The sequence below is a fragment of the Oncorhynchus gorbuscha genome, unplaced genomic scaffold (genome assembly GCF_021184085.1).
Source record: "Oncorhynchus gorbuscha isolate QuinsamMale2020 ecotype Even-year unplaced genomic scaffold, OgorEven_v1.0 Un_scaffold_267:::fragment_2:::debris, whole genome shotgun sequence".
Taxonomy (NCBI): Eukaryota; Metazoa; Chordata; class Actinopteri; order Salmoniformes; family Salmonidae; genus Oncorhynchus; species Oncorhynchus gorbuscha.
The window spans coordinates 26328-49635 of NW_025745128.1; the positions used below are offsets into that span (position 1 = coordinate 26328).

Sequence of the window (23308 nt, forward strand, 5' to 3'; positions counted from 1 at the left end):
AAACAGCACCCCCACAGTGAAACACCAATTAGTGACAGCAGAAAGGGTTCAAGCACAGCGTGACACTACCACGGTTGACTTTTACAATGTGTGAATGAAAGTAGATATAATTTTACAGATGTGTTGTAAAAGCCCATCAATGTGTGCAAAACTGAGGCAAAAACAAAAAGTCATCTGCGAAGACTGTTTAAAGTTTAGTAGCCTAGTCAAGGATGCGTCATGAAATATTGGGACACTACACCTTGTATTTTAGGTAATCATTTAGCACAGGAAGTGGAATAATTATTACTGAGCAGCTAAGCTTTAAAATACTAAGGACTATGTTCATTTCAAATGTTATTCTAGCCTATGAGAAAGTGGAAACATACATTGACACAAGTACATGTCAAAACTTTATTGAACAATCTATGATCATATATTAGGCTGCAACAGTTATATCATGTTTTTACAATAATCATTATACTACACTAAAATCACAAGTGTACATCAACCCTATGACAAAGTATCCTTTACAGTTGCAGGAATAGAAATACCACTGTATGGACACATGCAACAGGTCAGATAAATGGATGCGTAAGCAACCAACATTGTCCCCTAGCACAACAAAAATGTACACTGCATAAACTGCAAAACAATCACTAACGACCCCTGTCGTCTGTACACAGGAACCAAACAAGTAAGGAGTTTCGTACATCCTCAGCCTGCCTCCAGAGTGGACCACACGTTAGGCCATATGTGCTTGGGGCCAGTGTCCACGGAATGGGTAGGCCTACTGGTTTGAGCGCAAACATGAATTCCCATGCGTGAAGTATTAAGGTGTTCTCGTCCGGTACTTCCCAATTTGCGTACATGACGGTCCTCAAAGAAATGTTTAAAGTTGGTTTGTGAAACAGTTTGCCCAGCTAGGCCGCCGATGTTAATCCTGGCTGTGTGTTGAGTGCACATGAGTACTCTAGAAACGGCCCTGTACGAGCGAACCCACCACCGCAACGTGGATGAGGAGCGTGACGGGGCTGGACTGCAAGAACGCACTGGCTCCTTTGGGAATGGTGATGTTCTTGGTAGTGACATTGGGCATCTTGGACATATTAGAACTCACGTCGCCAGCTTTGATCGGAGCAGTCATGGCAGTGGACTGTGTGGTAGCGTTTTGCGCTTGGACCTAAAAGAGGAGAGCAGAGGGTCGCGTCATTGAGGAATGGCGACAAACTTCACATGTTACAAACAAGTCAAGTTTAAGCAATTGACGAATCAGGACAATTCTCAATAGGCCTACATACCATCCGACTATTTCCAAGCGGCAAAAACATGTGCACTATGTTCGGAGAACATATTGCCATGCGCCTTACAAAACTTGAGAAATGTCATAAGTGCCATCACCTTATGGGAATGTTAACTGCCAATACCCTGCATTTGAATTGCGCAGCAGAAAGATACCGTCGCTCTCAAGTTACATTAGCCTATGCATCTTGAAGTAACTTTATAGTAAGGATTCAGTATTTGATGGGAGGCGTCCGTCACCGTTTCATATCGCGCTCGCACGCTAGATTTCGCCAGTCAGACAGAAAACTGCGGATACCAATTATACGCGCCATCATTAGCTTGTCAATTTGAAAACCCGTCGATAGTCTAAATAAATCCTACACTGATTTATTTATGGTTCATCAAAAATAACCCATATTGAATGTTGCAGCTGTACTGTTGAAATGCCTTTACTCTACAGAATGGATAGCCTAATTAAATACTTTGTTCAACCGAAACAAACATATTAAAGAGTAAGTCATCTTAAAACAGTTCTTACGCGTGATGAAAACTGAACGGCAAGGAGAAGGAATCCAATATAAGCAATCGCAATTTTAGTCATTTTGTTAATGTTTTTTTTATCAACCTCAATTACGCGTAGTGTGACTTTCCTGTGTTTTCTCACCGCGAATGACAAGAGGACAAATCCAGGGGATGTTATACCCCCATCGAGTGTGACGTCAGGTCAAAAGGGCACATCCCCAAAACCAACTGTCTGGCCTACCCCTCAAATAGAAACCTACAGTTTATCAGAAACCTCCCATAAACCAAAGGGCTGAGACCTCTTCCTATATATATATATCATCTTAGGGGGTGACTGTCAGCCATACAAAATATCCTTTGTGTTTTTAATTATTGTCTTTCTTTATATAATGTCAGTGAATATTAGGCAAATTCACAGGCAAATAATTTGAAGTTCGAGACTATTTTTCTCTAAACCTTCCTCAGAGAAGGCGGACCTCAATGAGCATGATGGGGAATCCACAATACTACTCCTATAGGTAGTTTAGTTTATGGTGCTCAACATATATTTATGGAAGATATTTTGCCTGGTAAATGGCAAAGAAAAGTTTTACACGTAAACAGGTCTTATAGCGACCCCTTGAGGTAAATCAAATTAAATCAAAGTTTATTTGTCACGTGCACCGAAAACAACAGGTGTAGGTAGACCTTACAGTGAAATGCTTACTTACAGGCTCTAACCAATAGTGCAAAAAAGGTATTAGGTGAACAATAGGTAAGTAAAGAAATAAAAACAATAGAAACTACTTACCACAATACAATTCGATTCATACATTATGTCCCTTCCCCATCCGTAATAGTAGGCATACTGGTCTCACATGGTAGCAGTGGCGGTTCTAGCTTGTATGGCTCCCTGGGTGAACCCCCACTTCAAAAATGCAACAGTATGTCTGTGAAACTATATATTCACAGTAAAATGAATGAATTGTGGTTTAATTTGGTAGCATTTCATAGTGTGACTGATTTTACTAATTGCATTAGTAGTGTACAAAGTTAGAGGTGCACTATTTGATAGATTCCCCCGCTCCCCCTACCTCGGGCTTCCAGTGGGGAGACCTGAGGTCAACCTACCGCTGCCCCCCTCCCCATCTCGTACTTCTGAGTGCGAGACCTTCCCAAGCAGTAGCCTGCCTAGCTCACAAACTAGAATCAGGGTGCCCACGGTTAATTGACCTACAGTCCCACACGGTTACATGATATCATTGACGTAACGTGCAAATGAGCGATAGAAAACTAATTGTGCAAATGTCACAATTCCCCCCAAAAATGTGTGGGCGCCCCGTGCCGCCCCCAGCAAGATGACACCCTGGGCAGCTGCTCATGTCGCCTATACCTAAATCTGCCACTGCATGGAAGCAACACTTCACTGGTGGGAACTAAGGTCAAGTAAAAACTCATAGTACATTTCCTGAAGTAAATGTGTGTGCTTGCTAGCTTGTCTTGAGGTAATATGATTCATAGAATAGGATAGCTGGAACAGGTGAAAGTTGGTTGGGTGTCTCTAGCTTGAACGGTTCTAGATTTCGGCCTATAATATTACTGTGTGTTATTTTATGCTAATTCATGCACATTTGAATAGTTCTAATTTATAAAAGTTTATCAATGTTTTAATGTTGTTTTAATGATTGTACCTGAAATGTTAAAGAGCAGTAGCATTTAAAATGTCTATCACTGTGTTCTTGTAATTGGCATTGGGAGATGCTGAATTGGGTTAAAGTCCATCTTCCATAGCAGAGCTCCAATACCCTCTGTGGTGACTTGACAAAACGCCAGCACCCCCTGCAGAAGAGGTAAGAATTTGTGTTGTTACATTAAAAAAACATTGTAACTATTTTTCTGTTGCATATCTGATATAAATAATAATGAGATTGGAGTAGGGGAGAGAGAAAAACATGGGAGTTCTTTGAAGCAGTGGATGTGGTGGAGAGAAGATTCGACCAGGAAAGGCTTGGGATATACGCAAAATAAGAGACAACCATAATTGCCGCAGCAAAAGGAAGCACAACTCAACTGGATGCACAGTCCATTGACTCCCTTCACCTCCCCATGCAGCTAGACATAGGCCGCCTGCTGCTCCAACTCCACGTGTTGGGAGAAATTACAAAAAATATCCCTTGCAGCACTGTCCCATGGGTTACTTCAACTCGCCCAACTTCACCCACAAACAAGAGGTCTCTTCAGAGAAGTAGAAACCCTAATTAAACTTTGCCTCCATCTCCTGATCTCTGTCGTGTCCTCAGAGAGGACGTTCTCCACCTTTCCCGCCTAAAGGCGTGGATGGTCTGCTTAGTTCATTGACTGTATATGAACCACAAAAAGGAGGGACTGGGATGTCTCGCTTCCTATTCAGTATCTGGATGGACATGTTCGAAAACGTTTCCATGAGAGCAGAAGTAATGTTCTGATAATCACGCCAACTAGTAGGGAGTTTCAATACAACTCTGAAACTCTGAGTTAAAATGTACATACAGTTTTTTGCGTTTTGCTTCCTATTGGTCGATTCTGATATTTTCCAAGTAGGATATTTCAGAGTTTCTGAGTTCTGGGTTGTCTTGAAAAGGGCGTTAATCACGTGTTTGACTGGATGATCATATACAGTTGAAGTCGGAAGTTTACATACACGTTAGCCAAACACATTTACAGTTTACAGTTTTTCACAATTCCTGACATTTAATCCTTAATTTCCTGTCTTGGGTCAGTTAGGATCACCATTTTATTTTAAGAATGTGAAATGTCAAAATAATAGTAGAGAGAATTATTTGTTTCAGATTTTATTTCTTTCATCACATTCACAGTGGGTCAGAAGTTTACATACACTCAATTAGTATTTGGTAGCAATGCCTTTAAATTCTTTAACTTGGGTCAAATGTTTTGGGTAGCCTTCCACAAGCTTCCCACAATAAGTTGGGTGGATTTTGGCCCATTCCTCCTGACAGAGCTGGTGTAACTGATTTAGGTGCTTTTTCAGTTCTGCCCACAAATTGTCTATAGGATTGAGGTTAGAGCTTTCTGATGGCCACTCTAATACCTTGACTTTGTTGTCCTTAAAGCCATTTTGCCACAACTTTGGAAAAGTGCTTGGGGTCATTGTCCATGTGGAAGACTGATTTGTGACCAAGCTTTAACTTCCTGACTGATGTCTTGAGATGTTGCTTCAATATATCCACATAATTTTCCTACCTCATGATGCCATCTTTTTTGTGAAGTACACCAGTCTCTCCTGCAGCAAAGCACCCCGACAAAATGGTGCTTCCACCCCATGCTTATATGGTGTTTTTCGACTTGCAAGCCACCCCCTTTCCCTTCAAACATAACAATGGTCATTATGGCAAAACAGTTCTATTTTTGTTTCATTAGACCAGAGGACATTTCTACAGAAAGTATGATCTTTGTCCCCATGTGCAGTTGCAAACCGTAGTCTGGCTTTTTTATGGCGGTTTTGGAGCAGTGGCTTCTTCCTTGCTGAGCTGCCTTTCAGGTTATGTCGATATAGGACTCATTTTACTGTGGATATAGATACTTTTGTAACCGTTTCCTCCAAAGATAAAGATAAAGCAAATTAGTGCAACACAAACAACAACACAGAGTTACACATGGAATAAACAAACGTACAGTCAATAACACAATAGAAAAACATCTATATACAGTGTGTGCAAATGAGGTAACATTAGGGAGGTAAGGCAATAAATAGGCTATAGTGACAAAGTAATTACAATTGAGCAATTAAACACTGGAGTGATAGATGTGCAGAAGTTGAATGTGCAAGTAGAGATACTGGGGTACAAAGGAGCAAAATAATAAATAACAATATGGGGATGAGGTAGTTGGATGGGCTATTTACAGATGGCTATGTACAGGTGCAATGTTCTGGAAGCTGCTCTGACAGCTGATGCTTAAAGTTAGTGAGGGAGATATGAGTCTCCAGCTTCAGTGATTTTTGCAATTCGTTCCAGTCATTGGCAGCAGAGAACTGGAAGGAGAGGTGGCCTAAGGAGGAATTGGCTTTGGGGGTGACCAGTGAGATATACCAGCTGGAGCGCGTGCTACGGGTGGGTGCTGCTACGGTGACCAGTGAACTGAGATAAGGTGGGGCTTTACCTAGCAAAGACTACGATGACCTGGAGGCAGTGGGTTTGGCAATGAATATGAAGCGAGGGTCAGCCAAAGAGAGCATACAGGTCGCAGTGGTGGGTAGTATATGGGGCTTTGGTGACAAAACAGATGGCACTGTGATAGACTGCATCCAATTTGCTGAGTAGAGTGTTGGAGGCTATTTTGTAAATGACATCGCCAAAGTCAAGGATTGGTATGATAGGCAGTTTTACAAGGGCATGGTTTGGCAGCATGAGTGAAGGAGGCTTTATTGCGAAATGGGAAGCCATTTCTATACTTAATTTTGGATTGGAGATGCTTAATGTGAGTCTGGAAGGACAGTTTACAGTCTAACCAGACACCTAGGTATTTGAAATTGTCCACATATTCAAAGTCAGAACCGATGGACGAGCGGGCGGGTGCGGGCAGCGATCAGTTGAAGAGCATGCATTTAGTTTGACTTGCATTTAAGAGCAGTTGGAGGCCACGGAATGAGCGTTGTATGGTATTGAAGCTCGTCTGGAGGTTAGTTAACAGTGTCCAAAGGGCCAGAAGTATACAGAATGGTGTTGTCTGCGTAGAGGTGGATCAGAGAATCACCCGCAGTAAGAGCGACATCATTGATGTATACAGAGAAAAGTCGGACAGAGAATTGAAACCTGTGGCACCCCCATAGAGACTGCCAGAGGTCCGTGCAACAGGCCCTCCGAATTGATACACTGAACTCTGTCTGAGAAGTAGTTGGTGAAGTTGGCGAGGCAGTCATTTGAGAAACCAAGGCTATGGAGTCTGCCGATAAGAATGTGGTGATTGACAGAGTCAAAAGCCTTGGCCAGGTCGTTGAATACGGCTGCACAGTATTGTCTTTTAACGATGGCAGTTATGATATCGTTTAGGACCTTGAGCATGGCTGAGATGCACCCATGACCAGCTCGGAAACCAGATTGCATATCGGAGAAGGTACGGTGGGATATGAAATGGTTGGTGATCTGTTTGTTAACTTGGCTTTCGAAGACATTGGAAAGGCAGGGTAGGGTAGATATAGGTCTGTAACAGTTTGCGTCTAGAGTGTCTCCCCCTTTGAAGAAGGGGATGACCGCGGCAGCTTTCCAATCTTTGGGGATCTCAGGTGATATGAAAGAGAGGTTGAACAAAACTAGTAATAGGGGTTGCAACAATTGTGGCAGATCATTTTAGAAAGAGAGGGTCCAGATTGTCTAGCCCAGCTGATTTTTGGGGTCCAGATTTTGCAACTCTTTCAGAACATCAGCTATCTGGATTTGGGTGAAGGATAAATGGGGGGGGCTTGGGCTAGTTGCTGTGGGGGGTGCATGGCTGTTGACCGGGTAGGGGTAGCCAGGTGGAACGTATGGCCAGCCTTAGAAAAATGCTTATTGAAATTCTCAATTATCGTGGATTTATCGGTGGTGACAGTGTTTCCTATCCTCAGTACAGTGGGCAGCTGGGAGGAGGTGCTCTTATTCTCCATGGACTTTACAGTGTCCCAGAACCTTTGGGAGTTTGTGATACAGGATGCAAATTTATGTTTGAAAAAGCTAGCCTTTGCTTTCCTGACTGCCTGTGTATATTGGTTCCTAACTTCCCTGAAAAGTTGCATTCGATGCTAATGCTGTACGCCACAGGATGTTTTGGGGAGTGGAGTTAGGCGCTGCAGGGCCTGGATTAATCCCCACATCACCAGAGGAGCAGAGGAGGAGTAGGGTAAGGGTACAGCTAAAGGCTATAAGAACTGGTTGTCTAGTGCGTTCGGAACAGAGAGCAAAAGTAGCGGGAATCTGGGCGCGGAAGAATAGATTCAAGGCATAATGTACAGACAAGGGTATGGTAGGATGTGAATACAGTGGAGCTAACCTAGGCATTGAGTGACGATGAGAGAGGTTTTGTTTCTAGAGACATCATTTAGACCAGGTGAGGTCACTGCATGTGTGGGGGGTGAAACAAAAGGGTTAGCTAGGGCATATTGAGCAGGGCTGGAGGCTCTACAGTGAAATAAGACAACAATCACTAACCAAAACAGCAATGGACAAGGCATATTGACATTAGAGAGAGGCATGCGTATCCGAGTGATCATAGGGACCAGTGGGTAGCTAGGCGAGCTGGAGACACGGCGATTCAGACAGCTAGCGGGCCGGGGCTAGCAGAAGGGCCTTAGGGGGACGTCGCAATGGAAGAGTCTGTTGTAGCCCCCTCGGACGGTTACGTTGGCAGACCAGTCATGTTGGATTGTCAGGGCTCTGTGTAGGCAGTTAAAGGGTCCAGGCCAATTGGCAAAATAGGTATTGTAGCCCAAGAAATTGTCTGATGGTCCTCTTCAGCTAGCAGTCCGATATGCTCTAGACAGCTAGCCGGCCGCGACTAGTAGGCTAGCGGATGGGCCTTCAGGGAAAGTCGCAACGGAGGAGCCTGTTGAAACCCCTCGGGCAGATTAAGTCAGTAGACCAGTCGTGATGGATCGGCGGAGCTCCATGTCGGCAGTAAAAGCGGTCCAGGCCAATTGGCAAAATAGGTATTGTAGCCCAAGGCGTGGCTGATGGACCTCTTCAGCTAGCCGGGAGATGGGCCTAGCACGAGGCTAGTTCCAGGCTCACTGGTGGTTGCTTAGGGACAGAGACGTTAGCCAGGGGGTAGCCACTCAGATAGCAGCTAGCTTGCTGCGAAGATCCAGGCGAAAAGGTTCAGAGCTTGCGATAGAAATCCGGAGATGTGGAGAAAAAGCAGTCCGGTATGCTCTGGGTTGAATCCGCTGTGTAGACTGCCAGGGTTGACCGAGCTAAGGTTAGCTGATGACAGCTAGCAGTGGCTAATTGACTACTAGCTAGTTAGCTGGCTAGGTTCTGTTGGGGGTTCCGGTGCTAAAGTATAGAAAATAGCAGATCCATACCACATTGGGCGAGACGGGTTGCAGGAGAGTATGTTGAAACTGAGGTTAAAAATATTTGTAAAATATATACGAAATATATAGAAACTATTACGCATTCAAGCGCCTGTCTCCCGAATCGCTTCATACCAATGTGACAACAATTCCTTAATAATCTTGACACAGGTCAGTGACCTCCTGCCTATAGGTTGTCTCATCGTCGTTGGTGATCAGGCCAACCACCGTCGTGCCGCCAGTAAACTTCATGATGGTGTAGGAGTAGCGCGTGGCCACGCAAAAATGGGTGAACAGGGAGTACAGGAGCAGACTAAGAACGCACCCCTTAGGAACCCCCATGATGAGTGTCAGCTTGGCAGATGTGTTGTTGCCTACCCTCACCATTTGGGGGCGGCATGTCAGGAAGTTGAGGATTCAGTTTCAGGGGGAGTACCAGGGTCCTGAACTTAGTGATGAGGTTGGAGGGTGTGGGGGAAATTCTAAAAGAGAGAGAATGTAGACTCTTCCAACACACTTAATTATAAGATTAGCAAAAATGGAGTAACCAGCATCACTCAAGTAGTTCAATGCTGAAAGCCCATCTCTCTGAATGACCTTCTTGATCCAAATCAGTCAGGTTTCAAGACTAGTCATTCAACTGAGACTGCTCTCCTCTGTATCACGGAGGCGCTCCGCACTGCTAAAGCTAACTCTCTCTCCTCTGCTCTCATCCTTCTAGATCTATCGGCTGCCTTCGATACTGTGAACCATCAGATCCTCCTCTCCACCCTCTCCGAGTTGGGCATCTCCGGCGCAGCCCACGCTTGGATTGCGTCCTACCTGACAGGTCGCTCCTACCAGGTGGCGTGGCGAGAATCTGTCTCCTCACCACGCGCTCTCACCACTGGTGTCCCCCAGGGCTCTGTTCTAGGCCCTCTCCTATTCTCGCTATACACCAAGTCACTTGGCTCTGTCATAACCTCACATGGTCTCTCCTATCATTGCTATGCAGACGACACACAACTAATCTTCTCCTTTCCCCCTTCTGATGACCAGGTGGCGAATCGCATCTCTGCATGTCTGGCAGACATATCAGTGTGGATGACGGATCACCACCTCAAGCTGAACCTCGGCAAGACGGAGCTGCTCTTCCTCCCGGGGAAGGACTGCCCGTTCCATGATCTCGCCATCACGGTTGACAACTCCATTGTGTCCTCCTCCCAGAGCGCTAAGAACCTTGGTGTGATCCTGGACAACACCCTGTCGTTCTCAACCAACATCAAGGCGGTGGCCCGTTCCTGTAGGTTCATGCTCTACAACATCCGCAGAGTACGACCCTGCCTCACACAGGAAGCGGCGCAGGTCCTAATCCAGGCACTTGTCATCTCCCGTCTGGATTACTGCAACTCGCTGTTGGCTGGGCTCCCTGCCTGTGCCATTAAACCCCTTCAACTCATCCAGAACGCCGCAGCCCGTCTGGTGTTCAACCTTCCCAAGTTCTCTCACGTCACCCCGCTCCTCCGTTCCCTCCACTGGCTTCCAGTTGAAGCTCGCATCCGCTACAAGACCATGGTGCTTGCCTACGGAGCTGTGAGGGGAACGGCACCTCAGTACCTCCAGGCTCTGATCAGGCCCTACACCCAAACAAGGGCACTGCGTTCATCCACCTCTGGCCTGCTCGCCTCCCTACCACTGAGGAAGTACAGCTCCCGCTCAGCCCAGTCAAAACTGTTCGCTGCTCTGGCCCCCCCAATGGTGGAACAAACTCCCTCACGACGCCAGGACAGCGGAGTCAATCACCACCTTCCGGAGACACTTGAAACCCCACCTCTTTAAGGAATACCTAGGATAGGATAAGTATTCCCTCACCCCCCCCCCTTTAAGATTTAGATGCACTATTGTAAAGTGACTGTTCCACTGGATGTCATAAGGTGAATGCACCAATTTGTAAGTCGCTCTGGATAAGAGCGTCTGCTAAATGACTTATGTAAATGTTAAATGTTATAGAAAGGTACATCCTCTTTTGTCTACGTGGCAGTTTAGCAGATGTGTGGAAACAGGTTCAAAACATAGTTTAAACAGCGATTGGCTTGTCTGTGCACATCAAGATAGAATGAGGTTGATAGCACGAGAGCTCAACAGTATAACTGCGTTTTGTCACAGTTCACACAACTCTGTGCTCCTTCCTGCAAGGTTCCATACAGCTGACCTCCTGCAGATAGTAAACCCACGGGATGTCACAACTTTGATCAAATAAATCAATTAACTTTCTGATTAATCCACATCTCTGTTTCCTTAACTCAGAAGCCCTCTCAATCACCATCACCCGGTACATGTCGTTTCCACTCGAACACTTGTTTCCCTCTACAATCTCTACTATACTCTAACTCTGGCTTTCCGTCTATCGTTACTTAACCATGTGAACAAATAGTGTTAAATGACAGACAAAACATGATCATTTCTGTTCACATGGATTCCACTGTCCTCCCTCCACTCATTAATCGTTTTGGTCTAAAATGTAAAAGGTCATTTTAGGCTCGGCAACCCCAATGCTGGAGCCTGACCCAATTGCTCCTTTAGTTCGACAAACGCTTCCTCACACTATTAACTCCACTCTAACGTCTCGTGACCCCTCCTCCCTTTCGTCAATTCTATAAAGCTATTTCAGAATAATGAATAAAGTGTCTCATAAGATTGAAAAAAAACCTCTGGTTTTCCTGAGTCTGCAAGGATTGTTCGTTCGTTCCAAAGAATGCATTGTTCCTACTCGATCACTTGTAATGTGCTTCATGACATCCAAAATCGAAACCCCCAAATATGTTATCTCTTCTTTCGCTGGTTGTACTTTCCCATATGATGCCTTGTGACCCTGCTCTGCCAAATAGTTTACTAATGTGGTGACATCTGGCATATGACTTTCTTTGTCTGTTATTGCCAATAACCAATTAACTACATACTGATCCAACACAGAACCCTCAAATTTGCCCCCTTTAGCGATTGTTTAAATGCGGCGTGATAGAAAGTTGGACTATTTGTAAACATCATTCGTGCTCTCGTGCCCATGTATACTGCCAATGTTTACATGTTGCCTTTTAGAATCCCCTTTCTTTGATTCTGGCAAGGATTATCAAAGCCCAAAATTGTCTCCACCTCCGTCATTGTGTAAAATGATCTGGGTTTTGGACCTGTTCAAAGATATAGGTAGTAGCTGTATCGCTTTTGATTCTTCCTGTAACCCCGCTAAATATAATACTTATCCTGTCGTAATTTAAGCCAATTTTGAGCTCTACTGCCACTACACTCACTTTTGCAATGACCAACGGCTCCACACCTAAAACAAGGTGACTTTCATTGTGGCTGTATTTGATTCCATTCTCAAAACCTCCTTTACTATTTCATCCCAATGAAAAATGTTGGTCCACTAACCCCGCAATATCCATTTTGATAACAGGTTTCAAACCTGCAATCAAAGCATATGTACACATTTTATCAACATACTCAAATCAAATTGTATTAGTCACATGCGCAAAATGCAACAGGTGTAGGTAGGCATTACAGTGAAATGCTTACCTACAAGCCCCTAACCAACAATGCAGTTTAAAAAATAAAAGGAACAAGTAATTGAAGAGCAGCAGTAAAAATCAGCAGTAAAATAACAATAGGGAGACCATATACAGGGGGTACCGGTACAGAGTCAATGTGCAGGGGCACCGGTTAGTTGAGGTAATTGAGATAATATGTACATATAGGTAGTGACTATGCATAGATAATAACAGAGAGTAGCGGCGTCGTAAAAGAGGGGGTGGGGGGAGCAATGCAAATAGTCTGGGTAGCCATTTGATTAGATGTTCAGGAGTCATATGGCCTGGCGGTAGAAGCTGTTTAGAAGCCTCTTGGACCTAGACTTGGCACTGTTACCACTTGCCATGTGGTTGCAGAGAGAACAGTCTATGACTAGGATGGCTGGAGTCTATGACAATTTTTAGGGCCTTCCTCTGACACCGCCTAGTATAGAGGTCCTGGATGGCAGGAAGCTTGGCCCCATAGATGTACTGGGCCGTACGCACTACCCTCTGTAGTGCCTTGCGGTCGGAGGCCAAGCAGTTGCCATAACAGTCAGGATGCTCTCGATGGTGCAGCTTTGGAACCTTTTGAGGATCTAAGGACCCATGTCAAATCTTTTCAGTCTCCTGAGGGCAAATAGGTTTTGTCGTGCCCTCTTCACGACTGTCTTGGTGTGCTTGGACCATGTTAGTTTGTTGGTGATGTGGACACCAAGGAACTTGAATCTCTCAACCTGCTCCACTACAGCCCCGTCGATGAGAATGGGGGAGTACTCAGTCCTCCTTTTCTTGTAGTCCACAATCATCTCCTTTGTCTTGATCACGTTGAGAGAGAGCTTGTTGTCCTGGCACCACACGGCCAGGTCTCTGACCTCCTCTCTATAAGCTGTCTCATCGTTGTCGGTGATCAGGCCTACCACTGTTGTGTCATCGGCAAACTTAATGATGGTGTTGGAGTCATGCCTGGCTGTGCTGTCATGAGTGAACAGGGAGCACAGGAGGACACTGAGCAAGGGGGCCCTGTGATGAGGATCAGTGTGGCGTATGGGTTGTTACCTACCCTTACCACCAGGGGCAGCCCATCTGGAAGTTCAGGATCCAGTTGCAGAGGGAGGTGTTTAGTCCCAGGGTCCTTAGCTTAGTGATGAGCTTTGAGGGCACTATGGTGCTGAATGCTTAGCTGTCATTAATTAATAGCATTCTCACATAGGTGTGTTCCTTTTGTCCAGGTGAGAAAGGGAATTTTTATCAATGATGACTAATTATGTATACATTTCAATCAGGACTGACTAATCAGAATACTATTATGTCACTGCATATGTACTAATCATAATACTATTATGTTACTGTATATGTATGACATTTCTTTTTAATCCTAGTACTGAATATAATGTGTGTAAATATAATCAAGAATTAGAACAATGACAGTCTGTACCATGGTAGAAATTAATGAACTTATAGCCAGACTGGCTAGAAGGCTTATCTACACAAGCTGGCCTTGGCTCGGTCATATATTATCTTAATTGGGAGAGACATGTGAGAACCATATAGCCATTGTACTAGAGCAGAGATGACACGGGCTAGTACTAAAACTAATGACGTCATTTTCAGTTTATAACCTGTGTTAAAATGTGTAATGGGCAGTACTCTCGTGAATAAAAGCTGCTGGTTGACTTTAAGACTGGGCTCTGTCCATTTTATACAAATAAGGGTCATACAAATTCTTATGAATTGACAGTGTTTGATTTGAATTGGGTATTAAAAACAGAGGAATTTAATTCCTTTAACAAAAGGGCAGTGTGGATGCAATTGAGATTGCATCATCTGTGGATGTGTTAGGGCGGTATGCAAATTGGAGTGGGTCTAGTGTTTCTGGGATGATGGTGTTGATGTGAGCCATGACCAGCCTTTCAAAGCACTTCATGGCTACAGATGTGAGTGTTACGGGTCGGTAGTCATTTAGGCAGGTTACGTTGGTGTTCTTGGGCACAGGGAATATGGTGGTCTGCTTAAAACATGTTAGTATTACAGACTTGGACAGGGAGAGGTTGAAAATGTCAGTGAAGACACTTGCCAGTTGGTCAGCGCAGGCTCGCAGTACATGTCCTGGTACTCCGTCTGGCCCTGCGGCTTTGTGAATGGTGACCTGTTTAAAGGTCTTACTCACATCGGCTGCAGAGAGCGTGATCACACAGTCGTCCGGAACAGCTGGTGCTCTCATGCATGTGTCAGTGTTATTTGCCTCAAAGCGAGCATAGAAGTAGTTTAGCTCGTCCGGGAAGACTTGTGTCAATGGGCAGCTCTCAGCTGTGCTTCCCTTTGTAGTCTGTAATGGTTTGCAAGCCCTGCCACATCCGATGAGCATCTGAGCCGGTGTAGTACGATTCGATCTTAGTCCTGTATTGACGCTTTGCCTGTTGGATGGTTCGTCGGAGGGAATAGCGGGATTTCTTATAAGCTTCCGGGTTAGAGTCCCGCTCCTTGAATGCAGCAGCTCTAGCCTTTAGCTCAGTGCGGATGTTGCCTGTAATCCATGGCTTCTGGTTGGGGTATGTAATAACTGTCACTGTTGGGACGACGTCATCGATGCACTTATTGATTAAGCCAATGACTGATGTGGTGTACTCCTCATTGCCATCGGAAGAATACTGTAACATATTCCAGTCTGTGCTAGCAAAAACAGTCCTGTAGCTTAGCATCTGCTTCATCTGATCACTTTTTTATTGACAAAGTCACTGGTGCTTCCTGCGTTCATTTTTGCTTGTAATCAGGAGTCAGGAGGATAGAATTATGGTCAGATTTGCCAAATGGAGGGCGACGTCTCTGTGTGTGGACGACACGTGGTAGAGTTTTTATCCCCTCTGGTTGCACATTTAACATGTTGATAGAAATTTGGTAAAACGGATTTAAGTTTCCCTGCATTAAAGTCCCCGGTCACTAGAGCGCCGCCTCTGGATTAGCTTTTTCCTCTTTGCTTATGGCGGAATACAGCTCATTGAGTACAGTCTCCGTGCCAGCAACTTTTTGCTAGCATAATCAATTAATAAAATGTATTTATAAAGCCCTTTTTACACCAGCCTATGTCACAAAGTGCTATACTGAAACCCAGCCTAAAACCCCAAACAGCAAGCAATGCAGATGTAGAAGCATGGTGGCTAGGAAAAACTCACTAGAAAGGCAGGAACCTAGGAAAACACCTAGAGAGGACCCAGGCTCTGAGGGGTGGCCAGTCCTCTTCTGGCTGTGCCGGGTGGAGATTATAACAGTACATGGCCAAGATATTCAAACGTTCATAGATGACCAGCAGGGTCAAGTAATAATAATCACAGTGGTTGTAGTGGGTGCAACAGGCCAGCACCTCAGGAGTAAATGTCAGTTGGCTTTTCATAACCGAGCATCCAGAGTTCGAGACAGCAGGTGCAGTAGAGAGAGAAAGCCGAAAACAGCAGGTCCGGGACAAGGTAGCTAGTCCAGTGAACAGGTCAGGGTTCCATAGCCGCAGGCAGAACAGTTGAAACTGGAGCAGCAGCACGACCTGGTGGACTGGGGACAGCAAGGAGTCATCAGGCCAGGTAGTCTTGAGGCATGGTCCCAGGCTCAGGTTCTCCTGGAGGGGAGGGAGAGAGAGAGAATTAGAGGGAGCATACTTAAATTCACACAGGATACTGGATAAGACAGGAGAATTACACCAGATATAACAGACTGACCCTCACCCCCCAACACAAACTATTACAGCATAGATACTGGAGGTTGAGACAGGAGGGGTCAGGAGACACTGTGGCCCCATCCGACAGTACCCCCAGACAGGGCCAACCAGCTAGGATATAACTCTACCAACTTTGCCAAAGCACAGCCCCCACACCACTGGAGACACCTGAAACCCCACCTCTTTAAGGAATACCTAGGATAGGATAAGTAATCCTTCTCACCCCCCCCCCCCCTTTAAGATTTAGATGCACTATTGTAAAGTGACTGTTCCACTGGATGTCATAAGGTGAATGCACCAATTTGTAAGTCGCTCTGGATAAGAGCGTCTGCTAAATGACTTAAATGTAAATGTAATATCCGCAAACCACCAACTTACTACCCTGAGACAAGGCTGAGTATAGTCCACGAAGATCTCCCCCCACGGCACAAACCCAAGGAAGATCACAGGAAGATCACGTTAGTGACTCAACCCACTCAAGTGGCGCACCCCTCCTAGGGATGGTATGGTCTGCAGCTCATCATGAGGTATTCTAACTCAGGCGAGCAAAACCTTAAGACTTCCTTAAATTAGAGATCACGCACTAGCTGTTGTTAAGCGACACACACCTCCCCCCATAACTTAACCTTACACAAAGCTGCCGTTCGGTTTTTACGATGCATATAAAACCAACTAGATATATATTATCCATGTCCTTGCTCAGCCACGACTCTGAAAAACACAAGACATTACATTTCTTAAGGTCCCATTGATAGTCTCGAACGGAGCTTGACCTGATTGTTTTCAGTGGTTGTACGTTCACCAACAGAATGGAGGGTAGAGGCGGTTTATTTTCTCACCTGTGTATTCTCGTCATGGAGCCCACTCTTGCACCGTCACTTCCCCTTTTGAGTCCCGTGGATTAAGGTCCTGAAATGTGCAGCACGTCCACAGCTGCCGACTCGCTGAAATAAGAAATCTTCATCCAAATCGAGGTTAGGGATCGTTGTTCTGATGTCCAAAGTTGCTTTCGGTCATAGGAAATGGATGAAATATTATGTACAAAAAAAAGTTACGATCAGCGTAAAACGCAAAATGGCAGAATTGGTCTGGAGCCTGCCTGTAAGACGGCAGCTATCAGTTGCACTGCTGTGTTCATAATATCATTTGTTTCCACGTTCCCTCTCCTCGATGATCTTTTTCAAAATGAGGTGAGGAGAGGACAGAGGAGGAGGCAAAGAAAACCAAATGAGATTCTCCCATTGAATCCATGAGGTTGCATGTTTATGCCAATTAAATGTTTATAGTTTAAAATTAATAAATGGTATCAAAAAGCTGTATACACGTAAAGTTGCGTCACTATGCACATTTCAACATTGATTGATTTGATAGTTTAAGCGGTTCAAGAAGTAGCATCTAGAATTTTGAATGTTTGACCATTAAAGTAGATGGTCATTGACATGCATCGAGTTTCATACAAATATGGTATTACAAAAAGTCTAAATAGTATCAAGCAGTCTAAGTTGGGGCCATCTGCGCATTTTAAAGTTGATTGTGTTTATAGTTTAAAGAGTTTTAGTGCTAGAGGCAAAATAGAATATTAATAAAAGTAAGTAAGAGTAGCCTACTAGACTAGTCTTGCTTTCAGCAAGCACACAAAATGTCGACCAAGATGACAGTTTACAGTGCCTTCAGAAAGTATTCACACCCCTTAACTTTTTCCACATTTTGTTGTGTTACAGCTTGAATTTAAAATGGATTAAATGTAGATTTGTGTCACTGATCTACACAAAATAGAATACCCCATTATGTCAAAGTGGAATTATGTATTTGGAAACATTTCCTAATTAATAAAAAATATAAAGCTAAAATGTTTTGAGTCAATCACTATTCAACCATTTTGTAATGGCAAGTCTAAATAAATTCAGGAGTACACATGTCCTTAACCTATTACAGTCTAAGCCGGGGGAGGAGGCTCCACTAAACTATATGGAATTGTTTTAAGACGGTCATACCAAGGATCATTTTGCTGTCCCCCAAAAAAAATCAAAAGGAAATTTGTTATGAAATACTTGTGCCATGCCTGAGAGATATAAGATCAGGAAACATTTATTTATTTTGTACATGTATTTAACCCCTTATTGTTGGTACTAATCAGTCTAAGCCCTGTCTAAGCCGGGAGCGGGATTCAAAATAAAATTATTCCAAAACATGCATTCTGGTTTGCAATAATCAAATGTCATTGGTCGAGTACACATAGTTTGCAGATGTTTTCATGGATGTAGTGAAATGCTTATGTTCCTAGCTCCAACAGTGCAGTAATACCAAACAATACAATACACACAAATCCAACAAATAAAAATAAAGGAATTAAGAAATATAGAAATATTAGAACGAGCAATGTCAAAGTATTTAAGTGCATTTGAACAAGGTATGGTTGTAGATGACAGGTGCACTGTTTTGAGTGTGTCAAGAACTGCAACGCTGCTGGGTTTTTCACAGGCAACAGTTTCCCGTGTGTATCAAGAATGGTGAACCACCCAAAGGACATCCAGCCAACTTGACACAAGTGTGGGAAGCATTGGTGTCAACATGGGCCAGCATCCCTGTGGAAAACTTGACACCTTTAGAGTCCATGGCCCATGAATTGAGGCTGTTCTGAGGGAAAAATGGGGTGCAACTCAATATTAGGAATGTGTTCCTAATAGGTAAATGGAGTGTATAGACATTATATGAATAGATAAGGTGTACACAGCAGAAGTTATATAAGATAGACTAGAATACAGTACAGTATATGAAGTGGGTAAAACAGCATGTAAACATTAAGGTGACCAGTGTTCAATGACTATGTACATAGGGCAGCAGTCTAATGTGCAGGGTTGAGTACTGGGTGACTATTTAGTCTAGTGGTGACTATTTAGTCTGATGGCCTGGAGATAGAAGCTGTTTGTCAGTCTCTTGGTCCCAGCTTTGATGCATCTGTACGCTCTCCGCCTTCTAGATGGTATTTTTTATTTTACCAGGCAAGTCAGTTAAGAACAAATTCTTATTTTCAATGACAGCCTAGGAACAGTGGGTTAACTGCCTGTTCAGAGGCAGAACGACAGATTTGTATCATGTCAGCTCGGGGATTCGAACTTGCAACCTTTCGGTTACTAGTCCAACGCTCTAACCACTAGGCCACCCTGCCACCCCACGTAGCGGGTTGAACAGCCCTTGTAAAGGTTTGTGAGGTTCTTAGGGGGCAAGCCAAACTTCTTCAGCATCCTGTGGTTGAAGAGGCGCCGTCTGTGTGGATGGACCCTTTCAGGTTGAGTGTTGTGCATGCCAAGGAATGTAAAGCTTTTCACCATCTCCACTGCAGCCCTGTTGATGTGGGCATGCTCCCTCTGCTGTCTCCTTAAGTCCACAATCAGCTCCATCGTTTTGTTGATGTTGAGGGAGAGGTTATTTTGCTAGCACGACTCTGCACTGTAGGCTGCCAAGTTGTTGTTGGTAATCAGGCCTACCACTTGTGTCTGCAGACTGAATTGGAGTCATGCATGGCCATGCAGTCATGGGTTAATAGGGAGTACAGGAGGGGGCTGAGCATGCACTCGTGGGGTCCCCGTATTTAGAATCAGCATTGCGAAGGTCTTGCATACCTTCACCACCTGGGATTGGCCCATCAGGAAGTCCAGGACCCAGTTCAGATGAGTCAAAGTAATACTGCATAAAATGTGGAAGACTCAGCTGTAATTTCTGCCAAAGGTGAGTCTAACATGTATTGACTTAGTGGGTTGATTTATCAAGAGTTTTATTATCCATTTTTTAAATTAGCATTTCTCTTCCACTTTGACTACAGTATTTTGTGTAGATTTTGGACAAGACAATTAAATACATTTTAATCCCACTTTGAAACAGCAAAGTGTGGAAATCAAGGGGTGTGAATACTTTCTGAAGACACTGTATATGTTCAAAGTGCCATGAAAGTGAAAGTTGATCTAGGCTAGTAGGTCACATTTAGTTGACAAAGGCTGAAAAATGACTGCCTGAGGAAGAATGGCAAATATGACAACACTATAGTAAAGCTAAAGTATAGTAACTAATTGTGGGAAGTTAAACTAGTTTTAACTTTGAAAATCCCTACTAGGCCTAAATAACCTAGCTTAAAGTATGTAGGATCTGGAGACTGAAATTGAGCAGAGCCAATTAGTTTGCATGTCAAGCATTAATACAGAAACCGGACAAGTTAGACCCATATTAATGTAGCCTTTTATTGTAGCCTACTGTTCCCACAGGAACAGTGGGACCAAACAAGTCAAAGAGCAGAGTTTTGTACATCCTCATCGTGGACCGTCTCCATGGAGGGCACCGAACTGTGGGTCCTATGAGCTTGGGACCAGTGCACAAGGAGTTTGTGGACCTACTGGTTTGAAGTGGCCGGGGAGGTGTGAGCCAGTGAGACTTGAATTTGGTTGGAGTGGCTTCACTTAAGGTGTGGAATGTATTTACTCCTTAGGGATAGGGGGCAGCATTGGGAAGTTTGGATGAAAAGCATGGCCAGAGTAAACTGCATGTTACTCAAGCCCAGAGGCTAGAATATGCATATAATTATTAGATTTGGATAGGAAACACTAACATTTCCAAAACTATTAAAATAATGTTTGTGAGTATAACAGAACTCATATGGCAGGTGAAAACCTGAGAAAAATCCAACCAGGAAGTCTGAGGTTTGTAGTTCTCAAGTGAATGCCTATCGAATATCCAGTGTCTGTGGGGTCAGATTACACTTCCTAAGGCTTCTATGAAAGGGGAGCGAATAAGAGCTGTTTGAACCAGTGGTCTGGCTGAAAGCCTTTAGCTAAGTCTCGAGAGTGGCCGTGAGCCCGAGCTCCGTTCCTTTCCAAAAAGACAAAGGCATTGTCTGGTTGGAATATTATTTAAAATTTATGTTAAAAAACATCCTACTTTGTGCCCGCGCTTTGTGCATTTGGATTACTGGACTATACGAACAAAAAAGAGAGCGAGCGAGAGAGTTCTACGTCACATTACCTTCCTCCTCTCCTGAAGTGACCAGGTTCGGAGGCTTAATAGGTAGTCCGCCGTGACGTTCTCTTTTCCTGCCTTGTGACGGACACAGAACCTGAAGGGCTGGAGCTCCAGATACCACCTGGTCACACAAGAATTCCGGTCCTTCATGTTCTGGATCCAGGTCAGGGCTCTGTGGTCTGTGTGCAGGTCAAATTCCCTCCAAAGAAGATAGTCTCCGTTACTATCTAGGGCCCACTTTATAGCCAGGCACTCCTTCGATTGTAGAATATCTGGTTTCCCTGGGCAACAGTTTCCGACTCCAGTACAGTCCAGGAAGCTCTTCTCCTGGCTCCCCTTTGGCCAGTACAGCTCCAATTCCCACAGTCGAAGTGTCCACCTGCACGAGAAATCTCAGCCACTCACACTTCAGGAGGTTAAGCGTGAGGCCTGCATCATGGATCTTCCCCAGGACTCTGCTAAGATGCTGTATGTGCTCCTCCCAGGGGTGGCTGTAGATCACCACATCATCCAAGTAAGCAGCACAGTAATCATCACAGTCCTGGAGGACCTTGTCCATCAGCCTCTGGAAAGTCGCAGGGGCCCCATGAAGGCCAAACGGCATGACCTTGAACTGGCCCAATGGCGTCCGGAATGCAGTGTAGGCCTTGGCTTGTTCATCCAGGGGCACCTGCCAGTACCCTTTGCAGAGATCCAATGTGGTGATATAATGAGCTCTACCTATTCTCTCCAGTAAATCATCAATGCGGGCATGGGGTAGGCATCAAACTGGGAGATGGTATTCACCTTACAGAAGTCCATGCAGACGCACAATGATGGGACAATGACAATAGGGCTGCTCCATTCACTTGAAGATGGCTCGACAACATCCCTTTCTATCATGGTGTGGACCTCTTCCTTGAGGGCTACCACCAGCCGCTCAGGCACACGGTAAGGATGCTGGGTAACAGGGTTCTGGCCAGGCTTCAAACGAAGGACGTATTCTAGGACTTTGGTTCTTCCTGGTCTCTGACTGAAGAGGGCCGGATACTTGCCAAACAGCTGCTTCAGCTCATCTTGTTTGTTTTCTTCTAGGTGAGTATGGCTTCTGCTCGTCCTTTCCTTGCCTCTGTGACACCATCCGACTCGTCCTCTGTGGACCAGAAAGGACTTTCCCTTGGATAGTTCCTCTTTTTCCTCCCAGGCCTTGAGGAGGTTCACATGATTTGGTTTGCTTCTTCTTACCCTTGTCCGGGCGCAGGCACCTCGTAGGTCACCCGGGCCCATCTTCTTCCCGATTAGGTACAGTCCTTGCCATTGCGCAAGGAGCTTGCTGGTAGATGAGGGAAGGAGGAGCAGGACTTTCGGTCTTGGCTCAAACTCTGTGGTGAGCGTGCTGGTCATACCCTCTCTTCTGGGCTTGCTGAAGGTATGCCCTAGCTTCCTCTCGGTACCACTCCAACCTGTCTCACATCTGAAGGAAGTACTGGACAATCCCCTGTCCTGGGGTAGCTACTGGGGAACCTTCTCAGCAGGTCCAGTGGTCACTGCATAGGCCATCCATAGAGGAGTTCGAATGGTGAGAAACCTGTCGATGCCTGAGGCACCTCCCTGTACGCAAAAAGCAGAAAGGGTAACCACTTATCTCAGTCTCTACCAGTGTCAGCCACAAACTTCCTCAGCATGTTCTTGAGCATTTGGTTGAATCTCTCTACGAGCCCATCAGTTTGGGGATGGTAGGGAGTGGTCCTGAAGCCTTGAATGCCCAGCTGTCGGTGGAGTTTAACCATCAGTCACGAGGTAAAGTTTGTCCCTTGGTCCGTCAGGATTTCATCTGGGATTCCTACACGAGAGAAGAACTGAACAAGAGCACTGATTATTTTTGGAGTGGTTATGGAACAGGGTGGGAAGGCTTCTGGGAACCAGGTGGCATAGTCACAGATCACCAATATATACTTGTAACCTGCGCTACTCTTCTCCAAGGGTCCAACCATGTCAATTGCAATTCTCTTGAATGGGGTAGAGATAACTGGCAGTGAACATAGAGGAGCCTGGTCAGACCTACAGACAGCACTGGTTTTCTGACACGTGGGGCATGATTTGCAGTAGGTTTGTACATCAGTATACATGGAGGGCCAAAAGAAACAGGAGCCTAAGATCGGTCTTATATTGCCCTAGATGACCTGCCCATGGAACTGTATGTGCAAGGTTGGGAACAAGTAGTCTACAGGTAGATGGCACCACCAACTTCCTGCTATC

The 23308-nt window shown here is 44.9% G+C and overlaps 1 long non-coding RNA gene across 1 annotated transcript; it reads right to left on the reverse strand.

Moving 5' to 3' along the window:
• Nucleotides 1-379: 379 nt before the first annotated feature.
• On the reverse strand, nt 380-1928 carry LOC124017529. Its single transcript, XR_006835502.1, has 2 exons — nt 1802-1928; nt 380-1162 (listed from the first exon to the last, which is right to left on the reverse strand). It is a non-coding gene; the product is annotated as an uncharacterized LOC124017529 (long non-coding RNA).
• Nucleotides 1929-23308: the final 21380 nt, after the last annotated feature.